The sequence below is a fragment of the Protopterus annectens genome, chromosome 3.part1 (genome assembly GCF_019279795.1).
Source record: "Protopterus annectens isolate FY-2018-M chromosome 3.part1, PAN1.0, whole genome shotgun sequence".
Classification (NCBI taxonomy): domain Eukaryota; kingdom Metazoa; phylum Chordata; order Ceratodontiformes; family Protopteridae; genus Protopterus; species Protopterus annectens.
Genome location: NC_056732.1, coordinates 1,393,003,736 through 1,393,017,039, shown reverse-complemented (window position 1 = coordinate 1,393,017,039; position 13,304 = coordinate 1,393,003,736). Strand labels below are relative to the sequence as shown.

The 13,304-nt window shown below is 41.0% G+C and overlaps 1 protein-coding gene across 1 annotated transcript in view; it reads right to left on the bottom strand.

Moving 5' to 3' along the window:
* LOC122798476 overlaps nt 1-13,304 on the bottom strand; it is an 820,137-nt gene that overhangs the window by 204,219 nt on the left and 602,614 nt on the right. The gene's annotated exons all lie outside the window — the stretch shown is intronic.

Below are 13,304 nucleotides of genomic sequence, written 5' to 3'. Positions count from 1 at the left end.
GATTGTTTAATAGTTCGATGCATAAAGTTTGATGTTTATGCATTCGAACTATTAAACATTCAACATTATAATATAGACCTTTTATTTCAAATCCCCTAAATCAAATGCACATCGGCATGTACACAGACAGATGCTTCTACCTATTATTGTCAGTTTACTGGTACACCTCAGATATCTGAGATCAAATGAATGAATAAATATGTAAATAGCCGCATTAATGTATTTCAACTTACTGCTGTCAAATGCATATGGTACAACCCATTGCAATCATCTCCCTCTTGCACACACATATACCCACACAAGCACATTATTATACATATAATTAAATGTCTAAAAGTGCATATTATGATTCTGTCGTACAGGTTAGCTGTCAGTGGTACCATTGACCAGAAGAACTGAAGGAATCATACAGTACACCTTATACAAAACAAAGTGGGAAAAAAACTTGCTTCTACCAGTACCTTTGCATCCACTTCTTAAGATAGTCTGATACAAAGAGGGAGATCTCAGAGTTATAGAAATGTTTATGCCAAATATAAAGATATTTTATGTCTACATTAATAAACCAAGCCATAAAAATATAAAACCATTCAAGTCACATGACAACAAGGACTGGTAAAGTGATAAATTCTTAAAAAGTAGTCTTGAAATAATGTGTTTACCTGTGTTATTCATTCTGTAACTCTTGAAGAAAGTGCAGTTGTGTAAGAGCTTAATATAACAGTAGATATGCGACTAGATCACTGTTACAATAATGCTGACAGATGGGATGTATCCTGCCAAGGATACTGCACGGTTTATCTTTGAAAGGTTGAAAATCAACCTACCGAATGGCCCTTTGTGCGAACTGGAATGACAAAAATCATCAGTCTGATCTGCACCGAAGTTCGAAAATTAGCAAATCAAAAACCACATTCGCTGATTTTCGAACTTCAATTTGAAAGATATAGCGTAATGCAGGGGGGCAAGCCCCCCTTCACCCCCCCATGTGGGGGGCTGCGCCCACCACACTGCCCTACTTTATTATTTTAACTCCGAGGTCACACTACAGTGGGGAAAGGGTCCACTTCCCGATCCCCACTATAGTGCACCTTGCACCAAAAATGCCGAATCTGCAATGAGCAAATGTTACTGTGTAGTCACTCATTGCACGTTCAATGCATTTTGTTTTCGGCCTTCCTTTCGGACTTTTGAATTTCACACATGTGCATTAAACACATGTAAAGATAAACCACATCTAGCCAGTATACCAGAGATTAATTGCTCCTTTCTCATGAGCCATATGTCCAGCCTTAGATCTAAGCATGATGGCTGCATGCTGGTACACAAAGGAATTACAGGCTGTAAAATCCTCAGAGCTTTCTTGCCTCAGGAAGCTACTAAGATTAGCAACAAGAAAGGTAGACTCAGAAAATACAAGGTATAGAGGGTAAATTGTAAGCAAATATGGGTTCTGTCTCAGCCAGAAAGAAAAATGAAATGAAAAGAAAGTAAAGGAAAAGAAAATAAAGAAAGGAAAGGGGATGCAGGAGGTGCATATAATGCAACAGTTGTCTAGTCGAACATCTACTGTTATGGTAAGTTCTTAAACAACTGTACTGTGTTCATCACTAGATCACTGTTATTGCAATGCTGACAAATGGTATAATTCCCCAAGGTTTTATGCAGAGTGGGAGGACATAAGGGGAACCAAACCCACTAACCCTTGAAGAATGGTTCAGGCAAACCCAGCCATGGCTCTGAAAAAAGTATCAATTTTGCAGCGTTATGTAAAAGTGTGAATAGACAAAGTAGCTGCTTTTAGTATGGATTTGGAACCTAGCCCTTTAAAAAGGCTCCTGTGGAGGCATTACCTCTTGTGGAAGCTGCCTAAGAGTGGTGTACTATGAAATGAACAGCAAAAGGTGATGGCAAAAGATAACCATCTGAAAATAGTTTGGATAATGGAATATCTAACTTTTTGCCCTCAAATGAAATGAATAGCTGACCAGATTTTATAATTACTTTTGTCTTGTCAAAATAACATCTGACATCTAACAAGCAGATAATCATTCACCTTTATTTTGAGGATTAGGAAAATGCAGAAATGTGAGTAGATTATTTCGGAGACATGTCTGTGACTACCTTAGGTATAAAGGATACGCTAGTTCAAAGTGGAGGTCCCCCTGGTGGAAAACCAGAAAAGGAGGGGCGGAATCACAAAATCAATAGGCTATATAACAGGAGGAAGAAAATCATAGCAAAAATTAGGAGGTGCAGCAGCCAGCAGGATAAAAGCACTCTCATCAAACTAAGCAAATAACTCAGAGGATACTCAAACAACTAATAAAGCCTATCAAGGCCAAATTTGAGGTAAGCTTGGCCTCCCAGGCCAAGGACAACCACAAAGCATTATTTACCTCAAAGGCAATACACAATTGTGTGCAGAGCTCATTGTAAATGCAGCCACCTATACTGAGCCAGAAAACATAGCAAAACTCCTGGCTGATAATATCAGTTCAAACTTAACCCTTCTCGCTCCCTCAACCTTCCCTCAGGAAATATCAAATCTAATTTCCCCTACTATCACTAGGGAACAGGTCCTTAATATTCTCTCTAAGACTAAGGACTCTGCATCAATGGGTCCAGACAATATCCCAGGATATCTTATAAATAGCATGAAACATGACCTATCAGGGCCTCTGGAATTACTATTTAACTGTAGCCTCCAAACAGGTTTTGTGCCTCATGAATGGAGAAAGGCAACGGTCATCCCTCTGCACAAAGGTGGGCTATCTACAGACCCTGGAAACTACAGACCCATAAGTCTTATATGTAAATAATTATCATGGAGGTGGATCAATAGAAATATGTTAAACCTCCAGACACTGGACCCAACCCAGTTTGGTTTCATCAAGAGCAGACCATGCCTACTCAACCTGGTAGATGAGGGCAGAATTGTTCACACTGCCTACCTTGATATGGCCAAGGCATTTGACACTATACCCCACTTGGGCACTGTTGACAAACTCAAGAGGTTAGATACAAACCTGTATGTCACCCGGTGCATAGCCAACTGGCTCACAGACAGGACCCAGGAAGTTAGAACTGGGAAGTCCACCTTTACAAAGAGGCCAGTCACAAGTGGACTACCTCACTGATCAGTCCTTGGACTGCTCCTTTTTGGTATTTACATCTCAGAAGTCAAGGCCAATGTCAGTGATTTCTGGCTGACTAAATTTGCAGATTATAAATTAGTAGCTGTCATTGAATCTCACACTAACACAAATGTTCTCCAGGAGGGGCTGACACAGACAAACAGCTGGTGTCAGAGCCATGGACTAAAACTAAATGCCAAGAAATGCATAATAGTATCCTTTGGGAAGTCATCCATTTCTGGTAAGCATCATACTGACAACACACCCCTTAGAGCTGACCCAGTAGTCAGGAACTTAGGGACACACACAGATAGTAATCTAGCCTTTGACCATCATGTGTCTACAGTGGTGAGGAAATCATTCTGTGTTGTGCAACTTATAAACAAAGGTATGTTATCTAAGTCCAAGAAAGTCATTGTTCCACTGTATTCGGCATTCATCAGACCTATCATTAAGTACAATGCCCCCTTTGCTATTTACCTAACCAGGCATATCCAACAACTGGAATGTCCACAGAGGTTTCTCACTAAAAAAATACAGGGTGTAAGTGAAATGTCCTATGAAGGCTGCCCCAAGACCCTATCCCTGTATTCTGTCTCCTACAGGCTTTTGAGGGTAGATTTATGCCTGACATACAGACCATTGTCAGACCCCACTCTGATGGACATCCTGCATATCCACAAAATAAACCAGAATCAAATGTTTATTATCCAAAACATTAATATGAGAGTCTTCAGGATGGGGTGAATTAGAGAACTCTTGTGTTGTGGCAGCAAATCCATCCTGTGGGGTAATATGTTGTGATAGCCCTTGACCCCCTGAAAGAAAAGGAATAACTAGTGTTGTTTGAGCCAAAAGGGGTTCAACAAGAGAACTTCAGGATTGTCCTTCTGAATTTTCAGGATGACTTCTTGTGTAATAGGAAATGATGGAGGCATAAAGAAATTTCCCTTTCCAAATGAAGGAAAATGTGTCTGTTGCCCAAACTTCCTTGCATGGAGTCCTGGAGCAAAACAATTCTGAGATGATTGCTCAGACAGGAAGTGAGAAGATCTTTCTCTGGAGTACTTAAAAGGTGGACAGTTTGAAGATAGACCTCCTTATTCAACATTCATTTAAGGGCATCTGCCCTTGATCTGCTCAGGTAATCTGCCAAGCTGTTCTGTTCTGATGGAATGTAAACTGCTTAGAGGAGAAAAGTTTGTGATGAATAGCCATGTTCCATTGCTAGGTTAAGATTTTGTGCCCCTGTGTTTGTTGATATACAACATGACTATTGTGTTGTCAGTCATAACGTGAAGTGTTCCTGGGAACAAAAGGAGATGGAAAGATTGGAGAACTAGAATCAATGCTTTTATTTCTTTTGTGTTTATACTGTGTGTTCTTTCCTGTCCTTTTTTAACCAAATTCCTAAAACTTTGAAATCTTTTGAACAAGCTTCTCAGGCTGTGTCTGAGGCATCTGTGGAAACACTTTGGAGAATATGAAATTTGAAAGGAACTCCTTTATTCAATTTCATCTGAGTGATCAATGCAGCTCTTCACAAATGTTAGGAGAGGAAAGGGAAAAGACAGAGTGACAGTGCTGAGCACATTTGGACTTCAAGTACCGCTAGATTTTGTTCCTGTGCAGTCTGACAAAAGGAATTATCTGAATGACGGACTCTGTATATACTCCAAGGCTCTTGTAACCTCTCTTGCAGTGGTCAGTGATAGGGTTGACAGGAAGAGAAAGTACCCACTTGTCAAGTTGTGCTTGATGTCCATGGTATCCATAAAAGCTTTTGGAAAAATGAGAGGAAAAAGACTGAAAAGCCAGCATTTTGAATTTTGAAATGTTCAAGAAACGTATTTTTGAACTGACTTGATCCAGGATAGGGCTTTACGTTTCTTCTTTTCTTGGGACCAAGAAGAATTGAGAGTAGAAGTCTTTTCCTTTTTGATTTGGAAGAACAAGTTCTATTACCTTTCCACCTCACTAGACACATGCAGCAGCTGGAAAGGCAACAAAAGTACCTCACAAAGAAGACCTAGGCCTTAAACACATGTCCTACATGGACAGACTCAAAAACCTCCAGCTATTCTCTGTCTCATATCGTCTACTAAGAGGCGATCTCTGCTTGACTTACAAAGCCATGTCTGATCCAGCTCTATTAGAAATGCTACATCTAAAGAAATCCCAATCCCTCTGCACCACATGCTCCAGAGATCTCAACCTCATTACCACAATCAACAGAACATGCTAGAGGGGCAGGTTTATAACCCAGGGACTGCTCCATGCTCTGGAATAGACTTCCCATACATGTCAAGCAGAGCGCCTCACTGGCTCTCTTCAAAATAAATCTTTTTTTTTAAACATTTTTTATTGATTTTCATGAAATAAAATAATACAATAAATATGATATATAAATATGTGCAATATATGTCTTAAAACATCATAACATGGAAAAATAACTATTTACAATGTCCATAACAGGTATAATGTCATTGTTGTGATTACATTTTATCTAGTAGTTTTTCAGGCTTCAACCAAGTTAATTTCTTATGTGTTATCTTAGTAGTTCTTTCTGAAATAGTTTGCAACTCCCTATTACATACAAGTTTAGCTAATATTAACAAATCTGTAAATTATAGGATTTTTTTTACACTTTCAATTTGATGTAATAATTTTTCTTGCCATTGCAAGCAAGGACCAAAGAAGGTGCACCTGTATTTTGTGGATATGTGTTGGTATCGGTGCATTAAACAGTAATAATGAGTCAGATACTTCATACTTGTCTGACCACAATGCTTTTATGAAATTTCTGAACTCTATCCAGAATGGAGTTACTATTTTACATGTAAGAAACAAGTGTACCCAGTCTGCACAAAGTATTTCCTCACATCTCCAACATAAGGCCTTCTATGGTTACATCAAAAACCTAAATGGCAATGGTCAGGTCTGTTCTGAGCTAGTACAAAATGGAACAAAATACACTGACCCCACTGACATTGCCAACATCTTGGCTGACAGGTTCAGTGCAAATCCCCCCCCACCCCCTCACTACCTGCAGGGCCTATTACTATTCCAGGGGATTGTCTAACTCCAATTATTACTGATACGTTGGTTAATAAGGCTCTATCTAAAGCTAAAAACACTGCCTCCATGGGACCAGATGGTGTCCCGGGCTGTGTCATACGTGAGCTCCAAACTGAATTAACCCCGCATCTGAATACCCTGTTCGGTCTCAACCTCTCGACAGGATATGTGCCCATAGAATGGCGCACAGCAACGGTGGTTCCACTGCACAAGGGTGGGCCCACAACTGACCCTGGGAACTACTGACCAATAAGCCTGACCAGTCTGATCTGTAAGGCAATGGAGCGAATCATTATGGAACTCATAAATGGAGAGATTGGGAACCTCCAGACACTTGACCCCACACAGTTCGGCTTTGTCAAGGGCAGATCATGCCTCCTGAACCTGGTGGACTTCTTTGAGACAGCTTACCTTGACCTTGCTAAAGCATTTGACACCATTCCCCATTCGGGTATTATTGATAAACTCACCAACCTGGGCATAAACCCTTACGTCACAAGATGGATCACAAACTGGCTCTCAGACAGATCCCACAAAGTAAGAGTAGCGGGATCTATGTCTGAATCCAGACCAGTAATGAGCGGTGTGCCTCAGGGCTCTGTCCTGGGGCCCCTCCTGTTGGGCATATACTTCTCAGAAGTACAGGCAAACATTGAAAGGCTGTGGCTGACCAAGTCTGTGGACGACTGCAAACTGGGTGCTACAATGGAGTCTCCGGCCAACATGGATATCCTCCAGAAGGGCCTTAATGAGACTGATGCATGGTGTCAAAGCCATGGTCTCAAGCTAAATGCTAAAAAATGCGTAGTAATCCCCTTTGGAAAACAGAGTACTCGCGAACTACCACATAGGAGGTAACCCCCTGAAATCTGAAGAAGTAATAAGGGATCTAGGGACCCAAGTAGATAGTCAGCTTTCCTTTGATAACCATGTTGCCAAGGTGGTTAGAAAATCCTTCTATGTGACCCATCTGATCACAAAAGGGTTCGCATCAAGATCTAAGGATGTAGTGGTGCCCCTCTACTCTTCCCTCATCAGACCCATTATTGAGTACAGTGCACCAATTGGAATGTACCTGGCTAGGCATCTCCAGCAGCTGGAGAGACCACAGAGGTACCTCACTAAGAGGATTACTGGCCTCAAACAGTTACCCTATGCAGCATGACTGAAAAAACTAAGGCTTTTCTCTGTTGCATACCGCCTTCTCAGAGGAGATCTCTGTCTAACATACAGAGCGATGTCCAACCCAGAACTGTTGAACATGCTCCATCTTAGCAAAACCAAATCTACTCAAGCTACATGTCCTAGGGATATAAACCTCAGCACAACAATGAATAGAACATGCTGGAGGGATAGATTCTCTTCGCAAAGACTCCCCTTGCTATGGAACAAGGTCCCGATCTACATAAGACAGAGCCCCTCACTATCACTCTTCAAGAGGAACCTTGACGAGTGGATGGGTAACAGAAAGTTCACACCAGGGATCATACCAACAGCTCTACTAGATGGGGGCCAAGGGTACTAGCTGCTAGATCAAGGGCCTAGGGAACTAACCAAAGTGGTGGTGAATATCGCACAATGTGGCTGGGCTAATATATGCCTTCGGGCAGATAGCCCAGTACCTACCTATGAACCTATTTATTAAGATTATTTTTTGATATCAAGTCCATCTTATGTGGGGTAATAAAGCTCCTATGGCTGTATTTCCAAGTGAAGATTTTCCAAGAAGGGGATGATATTGTGCTACTAATAAGTACTAATTCTTTATCACTATCTGAAAAAATGGATTTGTTTATTCTCTCTGTGAAATTCCATAAGTAGTCCTCTGGGATCTGCATATTGGTTCTTAAAGATTTATATATACTTGACAATGACAGAATATTATTAACATGCAGAGTGTTTATTTCACAAAGAAGAGAAAGTATTTTAGGTAAAGGTGTTGTTCTGGTGATATGACATATTTTGAATTAATTAACTATGTATTCTCTAAATATTTGTATGTTCAACCAGTTGTTATGCTTTATGTTATACCTGGCCATATGAGAACATGGTTCATGGATATTATTATTGCAGAGAAACTGGTGCAAGAAAACTAAGCCGTTTTCTTCCATTACTTTTATTTTAGATATGTTGAAAGAGTCCAGACATGTCTTCATGTATACTATGGGAAATATTAAAAATATTAAGCTTTTTGTCATATGATTTTTGTTTATTATCTTTTTAAAATTATCTAATATATAATTAGTGAAAATGTTATTTTTTTATTCTTATTGGTATTGTAGAACAGGTCTTTGACAACAAGGAAGTTTTTTTATTTTCTGAGAACATATTATTGTCAATATTTGTGTCTATGTCAGATACTAAGATACTTACATGGAGATTTTTCAATTAGAACTATATTTGGAGTTTAACCATTGGCTCGTCACATTAAGTATGGTCAATTCCGCATAAAGTTCTGAATTTGGGAATTATATTCCCCCATCTTTCCAGCTTCTGCAGTGCCAAGCATGGCTGATTCTTGGCTTTTGAGGAAACCATAGGAAATTTATTAACTTAGAATTTAGTTGCTTCATTAACGTTTTGGATGGGGAGGCAATTAAAGTTTGGAAGTAGAACAAAATTTTTTGTAATATGATCATTTTCATTAATGACAGTCTTTCTTCTATTGTGAAATACATTTTATTCCATCTATTTAAAAATTCCTTAACTGTGGATAATAGGTATTTGTAATTTGTTTTTAAAGTATTATTCCAGTTTGACTTTATGTATATTCCTAAGTACTTAATGGTGTCATTTGCCCAGTTAAAATTGCTGTGTTTTCTTAGTAAAGTGCTTACTTTTTTATTAATAATGTTTCTGTTTTGGTGTGATTAAAGCTTAGGCCTGAAACCTCTTCAAAAACTTGCAGGGATTTTGTTATATGATCTATAGAGGAATCTATATTTCCAATTATTAGCATGACATCTTGCACAAAAAGTTGTATTTTAGAAATGTAGCTTGGACTAACAGAAAATCCCCTTATATTAGAATTTGCTCTTATGAAGTTAGCTAGAGGTTCTACTGATAGGGCAAATAATAAGGGGGAGAGTGGGCAGCCTTGTTTAGTGCCTTTTAGGATGTTGAGTGGACCTGATAAAAAAGCACCAATTTTGATGTATGATATTGAGTTAACATATAGCCTGTTAATTCTATCGATAAAGTCAGGGGAGAAGTTATATACTTCTAATACTTTAAATAAATAGGACCACTTTATAGAGTCAAAAGCCTTGTTTAAGTCTAAGCTAACAATTGATAGTTCTTTTTTGTTCCTTGTTAGCATGATCTACTAAGGAAAGGAGCCTGATAACATTGTTGTGTACTCTTCTATTTAGGATGAAGCCTGTTTGATCATTGTTTATTATGTTAGGCATCAGTTGATTTAATCTGTTAGATAATATTGATGCAAAAATGTTATAGTCCACATTTAATAGTGAAATGGAATGATACAAAGTTACTGTTTTGGGGTCTTTGCCCTGTTTTAGGATAGGGGAAATCATGGTATACTTCCAGGAAGGGAATGAGCTTGTCTTTTTTCTGAATTCCTCAAAAGTTTGTAAATAGAAGTTATGTTCTTACCATAACGTTCCATGTTAGTTGTCTTCTTCTCGCCTTCTTCTTGCTGGATGGGTTCGGAGCCGACCTCGGCTCCGACTCGGCCACTCTAAAAGCTCGAGAGTTGGTTCCACCGGCTCGAGGCTCCCCTTATATCCCACAATGCTAGGCGAGAGTTACCTCAGATCTCGTTTGTAAGCTAACCCCAGCTTATAATAGTAATAGAACAACTCTAAAAAAGTCCACCTCTAATAACAGGGAGAAAGAAAGGTGACCTACATCCTGATTCAGGAAATATGCAAACAGCATATGCCTAAGAAAAGAGGTGGTAGAAAGAGAGGTCACAATCACAGCTCCTCTAGGTCTGTCCAGGCCAGGGGGAAGGAGGGTGGGACGCAAGAAGAAGGCGAGAAGAAGACAACTAACATGGAACGTTATGGTAAGAACATAACTTCTATATGTTAAGTTGTCTATCTCGCCTTCATTCTTGCTGGATGGGACCGTGTCCCTAGCACCTTGTCCCGGGTGGCCTAACGGAACAGACTCCTGAGAACAGTGGAACCAAAGTTAGCTCTATGCCTAGAAGCTAAATCCAACTTATAATGAGAAATGAAAGTGTGAGGAGTAGCCCAAGTAGCCGCTGCACAAATGGTGTCAATAGGCAGTCTGTCTTGGAAGGCTAAGGAAGTAGCCAAAGCTCTGGTAGAATGGGCCTTAGGTTTATTAGGCAGCCTTTGGTGTCTAATCTCATAAACAAGGGTAATCAGAGATGTAAGCCATCTAGATAATGATACCTTTGAAACTGAAAGTCCCTTTCTGCCTTCTGCATAGGAGATAAACAGTTGGTCAGATTTTCTGAATTGTTTTGTTCTATCCAAATAGTATCTCAACTGACGATGAACATCTAGCCAGTGCAATTTTTGTTCAGACCTATTGGAATATTCTGGAAAAAAGACAGGGAGGTTGATGCTTTGATTTAGATTTGACGTCGAGACTACCTTAGGCAAAAAGGACGGGTTGGTTCGTAAGGATACCCTGTCCTTATGGAATAATAGATAAGGAGGTCGACAGCTGAGTGCATGAAGTTCTGAAACTCTTCTAGCTGAAGTAATAGCTACCAGAAAGAGAGTCTTCCATGATAGCAATTTTAATGAACAGGAGGCTGCAGGTTCGAAAGGTGGAAGAATCAAAGAAGTAAGAACTAAATTTAGGTCCCAAGGAGAAGGAGGATTTCTTATAGGAGGTCTGAGAAGAAAAACTCCTTTCAAAAAAGCTTTGCAAAGCTTGTGGGACATTAAGGCAGACTCAGAAATACCCACATGAAAGTTAGAGATAGCTGCCAATTGAACTTTAAGAGTAGAAGGGGATGAACCTGCATGGAAGAGTTCAGCTAGAAAATCAAGGACTATTTGGATGGAAGCAGTGAAAGGATCTATGTCCCTTCCTTGAGCCCAATATGTGAAGCGTTTCCACTTACTCAAATAAATCTTCCTAGTGGAAGATTTATGGGAAGCTATCAAAATATCTCGAACAGAGTGAGATAATTGAGGAAGCCTGGCTAAGGTTGGAACTGGAGGAACCAAGCAGTGAGGTTCAGAGAGGGGAGGGAGCGATGTAACTGACCCGATTGATGGATCAAAAGATCTGGAACTAGGCCCAGATGCCAAGGTCGCTCCAGTAGAAATTGATGTAGAAAGGGGAACCACACCTGTCGAGGCCAGTAAGGAGCAATGAGGATCAACGAGGCCTTCTGAGCGATAGCTTTCTGTATCACTTGAGAGATTAGTGGGAAGGGAGGAAATGCATACAGAAGTCCCGGGCCAAACTTGGACTAGAGCGTCTCTGCTGGGTTGGCCTGGTAAAGGGAATAGAGTGAAATAATCTCTGCACTTGCTGTTTTGGGGAGTAGCAAAAAGATCGCAGCAAGGCTGACCCCACTTGAGAAAAATCTCTCTCACAACAGAGTCTTTCAGAGACCACTCGTGAGGCATGAGGATAGCTCTGCTCAATTTGTCCGCGATTTGATTGGACTTCCGGGATGTGCGTTGCTATCAGAAACCGCTGAGAAGAAATCGCCCATTGCCACAATCTGAGTGCTTCTCGACACAGGGGGTAGGACCTGGTTCCGCCTTGTTTGTTGATGTACCACACTACAGACATATTGTCTGTCTGGATTGCAATCATTCCCAAGGGGAGAGAGTCTTGAAGGGCTTGCAACGCTAAAAGCACTGCTCTCATCTCCAGAACATTTATGTGCAAGTGGCATTCGTCTGGTTGCCATGTGCCCTGGACCGTCCTGCCCTGATAATGCCCCCCCCACCCGATCAGGGAGGCGTCCGTTGTCAGAGCAGCAACCGGAGGGGGAGGAACAAAGGGTCTTCCCAACAAGAGCTGAGGGGAAGACATCCACCACATGAGATGATTTCTGCACGCCTGCGTGATCATAATGGTGTGGGACATTGGAAGTTGCTGGTATGACCATTGTGTAAAGAGCATCCATTGAAGGATCCGCATGTGGAATCTGGCTAATGGAAGCAGAGGTATGGCAGCCGCCATAATCCCCAACACTTTCAGAACTAACCTGGCTTTGATTCTGTTGTTGTTGAAAAGGAGTGAGACCAGTCTGTGTATGTCTGTTATTCTCTGATCTGTTAGCCTCGCAGACATGTCTACTGTGTCTAGATTTGCGCCTATGAAGGTAATAGTACGACAAGGCGACAAAACAGACTTTTTGCAATTTATTGAAATGCCTAACATTTGACAAATGCGAAAAGTGTAATCCCTGGCCATCAGAAGGAGATGCTTGGTGGGAGCTGTGAGGAGCCAGTCGTCCAAATATGGAAACACCTGGAATCCTTGTCGTCTCAGGTGAGAAGCTACCACTGCCATGCATTTGGTAAACACCGGGGCAGTGGTGAGACCAAAGGGCAGGGCCCTGAATTGAAAATGACTGGTTCCCAGCCTGAAGCGGAGGAATCTTCTGGAGCGTCTGTTCATTTTTATGTGATAGTACACATCCTGAAGGTCTATAGAGCACATCCAGTTTCCTTTTCCCAATAGGGGAAGGATGGACTGCAGCGTGACCATCCGAAATCTTGTTTTCTTGACTGATCTGTTCAAGATACTGAGATCCAAAATTGGTCTCCAGTCCCCTGTTTTCTTTGGAACTAAAAAGAACCTTGAGTAGATTCCGGATCCTTGCTGGTCTGCTGGAACTGGCTGAATTGCTCTTTTGCAAGCAGTTTTGAAATTTCCAAAACCGCTAGATCCCTTTGAGCGGGTGGAACATCTGGAAGGGATTTTTGATTGGTTCGAATGCGAAGAAAGGGGATAGAATAGCCTTCGGAAATGACGGACTGTACCCATTTGTCTTGAGTCAGGGATAGCCAGGCTTTTGGGTACAGTGACAACCTTCCCCCGACTGCCTCCGAAGGTGGGCAGTCGGGAACACCTCAGGGATGCTGAAAGGGCTTATCAGAGAAGGCTTCTCGATTGCCC